The sequence below is a fragment of the Dermacentor silvarum genome, chromosome 1, assembly GCF_013339745.2.
Source record: "Dermacentor silvarum isolate Dsil-2018 chromosome 1, BIME_Dsil_1.4, whole genome shotgun sequence".
NCBI lineage: Eukaryota > Metazoa > Arthropoda > Arachnida > Ixodida > Ixodidae > Dermacentor > Dermacentor silvarum.
This window is the reverse complement of record NC_051154.1, coordinates 228,572,648-228,579,409: the sequence shown is the minus strand read 5'-3', so window position 1 is coordinate 228,579,409 and position 6,762 is coordinate 228,572,648. Positions and strand designations below refer to the sequence as shown.

The 6,762-nt window shown below is 49.8% G+C and overlaps 1 non-coding gene across 1 annotated transcript; it reads left to right on the top strand.

Annotated features, from left to right (window-relative positions):
* Positions 1 to 2,053: 2,053 nt before the first annotated feature.
* On the top strand, positions 2,054 to 2,237 carry LOC119437889 (U2 spliceosomal RNA). Its single transcript, XR_005189573.1, has one exon. It is a non-coding gene; the product is annotated as a U2 spliceosomal RNA (small nuclear RNA).
* Positions 2,238 to 6,762: the final 4,525 nt, after the last annotated feature.

The following is a 6,762-nucleotide window of genomic DNA, read 5'->3' as shown; positions in this document are numbered from 1 at the left end:
AAGAAGAGCATCTCAGTGACGAGGACAGCAAACACCTGCATGGCGAAAATCAGCTAGTTGTATGACACTGTCGTGGCACAGCCACTGAGCCCACATGGTGCCGTGTGCGGGTGTCGCAGCTTTATAGAAGCAGGCGCGCCAGTCTTAGTCGATGACTGTGGTGCGGGCCAGGGTAGATGGACCGTCAGCTGCTCCTGTGGCAGCCCTCGCAAGCACCTTGAAGTAAGCGGTTTGCAAAAATGCCAGCGTAGCGCTCCTAACGGAATGGCTCGACGGGAGCCACGGCAACCGAAGACGCCAGCAGCAGGGCGAAGAAGAGCATCTCAATGACGAGGACAGCAACACCTGCATGGCGAAAATCAGCTAGTTGTATGACAGTGTCGCGGCACAGCCACTGAGCCCACATGGTGCCACGCGTTGGTGTCGCAGCTATGTAACAGCAGGCGCGCCAGTCTTAGTCGATGACCGTGGTGCAGGCCAGGGTATATGGACCGTCAGCTGCTCCGGTTGCGGCCCTCGCAAGCACTTTGAAGTAAGCAGTTGGCAAAAATGCCACCGTAGCGCTCCGAACGGAATGGCTTGGTGGGAGACATGGCGTCCGAAGACGCCAGCAGCAGGGCGAAGAAGAGCATCTCAATGACGAGGACAGCAACACCTGCATGGCGAAAATCCGCTTGTTGTATGACACTGTCGTGGCACAGCCACTGAGCCCACATGGTGCCGTGCGCGGGTGTCGCAGCTTTATAGGAGCAGGCGCGCCAGTCTTAGTCGATGAACATGGTGCGGGCCAGGGTAGATGGACCATCAGCTGCTTCCTGTGGCAGCCCTCGCAAGCACTTTGGAGTAAGCGGTTGGCAAAAAGGCCACCGTAGCGCTCCGAACGGAATGGCTTGGTGGGAGACATGGCGTCCGAAGACGCCGGCAGCAGGCCAAAGAAGAGTATCTCAATGACGAGGACAGCAACACCTGCATGCCGAAAATCCGCTAGTTGTATGACACTGTCGTGGCACAGCCACTGAGCCCACATGGTGCCGTGCGCGGGTGTCGCAGCTTTATAGGAGCAGGCGCGCCAGTCTTAGTCGATGACCGTGGTGCGGGCCAGGGTATATGGACCGTCAGCTGCTCCGGTTGCGGCCCTCGCAAGCACTTTGAAGTAAGCAGTTGGCAAGAAGGGCCACCGTAGCGCTCCGAGCGGAATGGCTCGGTGGGAGCCATGGCGTCCGAAGATGCCGGCAGCAGGGCGAAGCGGCGCATCTGAGTGAGGAGGACAGCAAACACCTGCATGGCGAAAATCCGCTTGGTGTATGACACTGTCGTGGCACAGCCTCTGAGCCCACATGGTGCCGTGTGCGGGTGTCGCAGCTTTATAGGAGCAGGCGCGCCAGTCTTAGTCGATGACAGTGGTGCGGGCCAGGGTAGATGGACCGTCAGCTGCTCCTAAGGCAGCCCTCGCAAGCACTTTGGCGTAAGCGGTTGGCAAAAAGGCCACCGTAGCGCTCCGAACGGAATGGTGTGCGTGCACCGTATTCATTCATTCTGAAGGAATGAAAGAATAATTTTTTTAGAAGGGCTTTCACTTGAGCCAATCTTTCTTTTCCGCTGTCTTTGGTTTATTGTTGGTATAGGTAGTCCTGAGTAGCGCCGCGCCGAGTTTTGAGGCGAGGGAAGGGTTTGGGATAGTGTAGGACGGAATTTTGACGGACAATTGAGTGGGGGGCCAATGACCGCAGCTCTGTTCTTCCTGATAAAATAATGTTTCACAATATATAAATTTTACACATATTGTCGTCTCATAGGTACATATAAATAACACAGACCTCTTAGTGGAATGGCGTATAATATTTAATGACTTATTTGATTTCTTTTTAAAATGATATCTGGCCTACTTCATTCTTGGAGCATTGGGTATGCGTTACGGGATGAACCGCCTCATAAACAGCATGGAGTTTCGACCGACAATATACTGGGTGTTTCACTAACTTGGGCCAAACTGTAAAAATATGGAAGTTTGAATACGCGGGATGGCGTACACGTGTATGGTGCGAAAGTAGACATGGTCGACGCGGGTCAATGTGCAGTATCTATTCATATCAGCTTAACATGTGATGGGGGTTGTATTTGGACCCAAGATATTAAACTTATTTTTTCCAAGTTGACGGAGTGCTTGAAGCCTGCTTCATCTCCACCGCGGGTTGGGCCGGTATTGCACAATCTTCGGTATTTTCAGTCTACGGACTTCGATCCGCTGGAAACTAGCCATATACAGCTTCGCTGCAGTATGAAAATGCCACGTAGCTGGACAGAACCAAGGTAAGGTTGTTTGCCGTCGCTTAGAGATACTCAAATTATTTTTTGCATTCCGCCTAACTACATAATTAGTCTTAATTAATCAACTTCTCGAGTATTACAAATAAATGAAAAGTGTCAATGAGATAATTGTAGACCAACATGAGAACCGTCCGATACATCTTTCTGTTGCACAATACGTGCCACATAAAAGTTTTTCCGAGCGTGAAAGATGCCCGCGAACACACGCATAATTGCCGCTAGACTGGCCCCTCAAGGCACTGTGAGTGTATTGGCGGGCTTGTTTCACGCACAGAAAAACACTTTTATGTAGCACGCATTGAGCAACAGAAAGCTGTATCGGGTGTTTCTCATGTTGGTCTACAACTTTCTCATTGACACTTTTTATCTAATTGTAATAGTAGATAAGTTGATTAAGTAAATAAAATAATTATTTAATTACGCGGAATGCAAAAAATAATCTGAGTATCTCCAAGCGACGCCAAACAACATTACCTTGGTTCTGTCCAGCTACGTAACATTTGTATATTTTTAATGTTTGGCCCAAGTTAAGTCAAACACCCTGTAGAGCCAGCTAGTGAGCGCATCTTTGTTAAGCGCATTATTATTAGTAAAGAAATTATAAAACAAAAACAAACGACTTTGTGATGATTAAGGACGTTCGTCACTAGTTTGCGCTTTGGGACAAGAAATGGCGCACTACTAGGAGGCAATTTTTTTAATTTATCTTTCACACAAATTATGGGCAAAGATGAGGGGAAAAAAAACACCCAATCCACGGGGTGAATGATGATGAGTGGGCGAAGCTCCGGAGGGAATCATCGGTAAACCGTGAATCTTCCGTGTAATTCGCCCAGTCTCGCCGCACTAAATCGAACGATTGACTTCCACCAATGACACGCGCCATATGTGACGTCATTCCTATTTTATAACAGCACCCTTCATTACAATTGCACCATCTCCCGCTTAAGGGGACGCTAGCACAAACGCGTTAGAAACGTGCAGTACTCTCTAGTAAGCGGGAGAGGCCACAGCGTCTTACGCAGCCGTTTACACATGCCGGAACGTGCACCGCGTTTGCCGACGCCATCACATGACTGCTGAGAGAGTGTAACCCCCGTATTCATAAACGCTCCTCGACTTGAACTTGACTTGCCACCGCCTTCAACGCGTTTCGAACGCGCTGCCCAAGGCGGTGGCAAGTCAAGTTCAAGTCGAGGATCGTTTATGAATACGGGGGTAAGGCGGAGAGGCCACAGCGTCTTACACCAGCTTCTTACACGGGCCGTAACGCGCTAGCACAAACGCGTTAGAAACGCGCAGTCTTTCGTTAATGTTGGGTATTTATTGTCATCGTGGCGTGTGTGTCCATGTGCGCTTCGTGGCGTAGTGGTTAGCGCCGCGCGTTCGGAAACGAGGGGTTCCTGATTCGATTCCGCGCTACGGACACAACTTTCGGAATTTTTTTTTTCATAAAAGTAGACGTGGCTACCTACGACGACGACGACTACTACTACTACTACTACTACATACTACAGAGGAGGGACAGACCCACACCCTAAGGAGCTTCGCCCCTAAAACAAAACAGTGTCACACATCAAGCATCACGCGACAGACAGACGCACGCGACGCTCAGACCATAGAACGACAGCGACTTAAGACAAACAGTGCCACACCAACGTTCGGCGCACCTAAATAAAGTTCAAAAGACCGCAAACGTCGTCTCACAGTTTTCGAGGGTTGTGACGGCTTGCTCGTCGTCCCGTGGTACGGTCGTCGAGACGAGCCGACGCAGAGGTGGCGCGGTGGCTGTGGCTGGAACCGTCGCCGGCACGCGGCTGCGCTACCGCGTGCGGCGCCTGCCTAAGTTGAGGACCCCACCGCGACGTCCGGCTGCAACTCACGAGGACCGCGACCCAGGGATACCCACGCGGACAGCACCTCGGTAAGCCTCGACCAAGAACGGCCCTCATCAAGTGCGCCGTGGCAGGAGCCGCTCAGCAGGCCTCGTCCTTGGTCACGGAACAGGCCTCCGCCTCTGGCCCGGGTAGGCGCACCCTGGTCACACGGCCGCAGCAGGAACGCCGGCAGGGGCTCTTTTTCCCGAGCGGCGCCTCGTCCCTCGGCCACAATAGCTTCGCTGCTCGAGCTCCTCCGCACGTTCTGATGATGATGATGATGATGATTTCCCTAAAAGATGGAACGCACCCACTCTGGGGGATTGGGCAAGAACTGGGCACCTGCACTTTTCAGATACGCGTTCTAGAAACCACAATTACTGTGCAATTTACTAATGAAAGCAGACGTAGGTTCTCGACGTCGCACTTCGTTTTTTTTTTTTTTTTCCTCCAGCTCCCGTGCCACCTGCCCTCAGCTCCCCTTCTCCACTGCGGTTTCCGTTTTCTTCAAACTTCAAAATCCACTGAGTTCATAAATGGCAGCATACATGTAAAAAATATTATAAAAAGGAATATTATATGTCGTTTCCCCACAGACATCAATAAACCTGTACGTATACATAATGTATCGGCTCATAGGTATAACTCTGTCATGGGCGACAATTTTTGATTGAAGGGGCCATGAACAACCCCTCGGGCTTGGTGAAATAACGTAGTCCGCGAGTAGCATACGCTGCTGTGAACCATCTCAGCCAAGTTTTGCTGTCGTACGCGGTGCGTGGAGCTCGCAACCGGAGCGCGAAATCACCTTTCTCTCAAACGCGCTCTTTTCAACAGAAGTCATGTTCCTCACTATTTTCTGGACGCCTTATTTATTAATGAAGCGCATTCCCCATACCCGGCTGCCAATGGTAGCTGCGGTCGGCTACGTAGTGCAGATACCGCGGCTTCCGCGGGTTGCCGCCACGAGTCCACTGGCTAAGCGCACTGCGGCTCGTCGAGGACAACCATGTTTGGCTTACGCTTAGCGCGTCGTAGTCACCAAAATCGAAAGTCGTTGAGTCTACGTTAACATCCCAAATGGAACTTGAACTGCGCGCCACGGTGACATTTAGAAGGCGGAGCGTTGTGGTCACGCTCCCCTCCGCCGTAGCCTTCGCAGGGCAAGGCAATGAAGAAGGAACGGGAGCAGACCGGATGCCGTGTTTCATTGCCAATAACTCCGCTTCTTCTGAACGCATTGAAGTACTTCTTGCGGCTAAGTATTTCTGAAATAGCCTATTTTCACTTAAAATGCTTTTTTCCCCCTTCGATAAGATGTGCTTCAGGGCCCCTTTAAAGAGAATGAAGAAGTTTGGCAGTATCTAGAAGTTTATTGCCTTTTGTACGAGTATGTATACTTTTTATATATTTATTGTCCACTGAATCGTCTTAAAATTTATTCTCTTAATATATTTACCAAAATTAGATATTTCCTAAATTTATTCTCTTAGCACATATATAAAATCTGTCCGACTCTTGGCCGATCCCCGTGAGTGGGTATGCGCCAAAGATAAGATCATCATCATCATCATCATCATCATCATCATCATCATCATCATCACCACCACCACCACCACCACCACCACCACCATCATCATCATCATCATCATCATCATCAAAAGAGAATCGTGCGAGTGAAAGCTGCGTGGCAGCACTAGGAGAGGAAAGTGGCACAGTCAGCTAACGTATGGCGACGGGTTGCGGTGAAGAAGAAGGAAGAAGTGGCCGTAAATGAAGTATCCAAACCTTCTTAGCGTGCGAGTAATCAGTAGCGACTATTACCCACTTGTATTGGAAATCCAGTATTGGAAATCGGGAATGACCACTGATGGTCCATCCCAATTTGTGCAAATGACATCGCGGTCACCTGGACTGGTTGTAATTGCCCAGCCGCCAGACCAATAACAGGCGCTTATGACAAATGCAATCTAACTTATACTTCACATAAAAAAGAAAGATTGGGTCCCTGCCCGATAAAAGGACGCTGTAAGTGTTTTACAACATCAGCAAATGGAAAGAAACAATAATTTGGCGCGAGAAACGCCAGGACCAGTTAACGCTTTGTTTTTCGCCCACTGCCATCAAGACACAACTATTCAAAGCGGCATATTGTGACCTACTGCAGTCATTAGGAGCGCGTTTGTGGCAGGGCGTTAAAATAAAAGAAAAAAAAAAAAACTCTCACCGTAAAGCGCCGGCACCGACACACGACGCGGCGATGCATAAAACTTCCGCTGCCGACAAAACGCAATGTTTATGCAGCGTAAATTGCCAACCAGAATTTAGTGTGCCATACGAAGGCTGTCAGCGACGATACAGCGCGCGTCAGCTGCTGATAGAGAGCATGCACGCGTGAAGAAAGGAACCTGGGAAGAACGGCATTTTGTAGTAAAATAAAGCAGCCCGGAGCCTCACAAATCCGAGCGTATAATGTTTCAAATGTTGCAACGCTCACAACAAGTTCCAGGTCGGAACTTTTTGTAACATCCCGTTCTGATTCGCATTACAAAAGCCA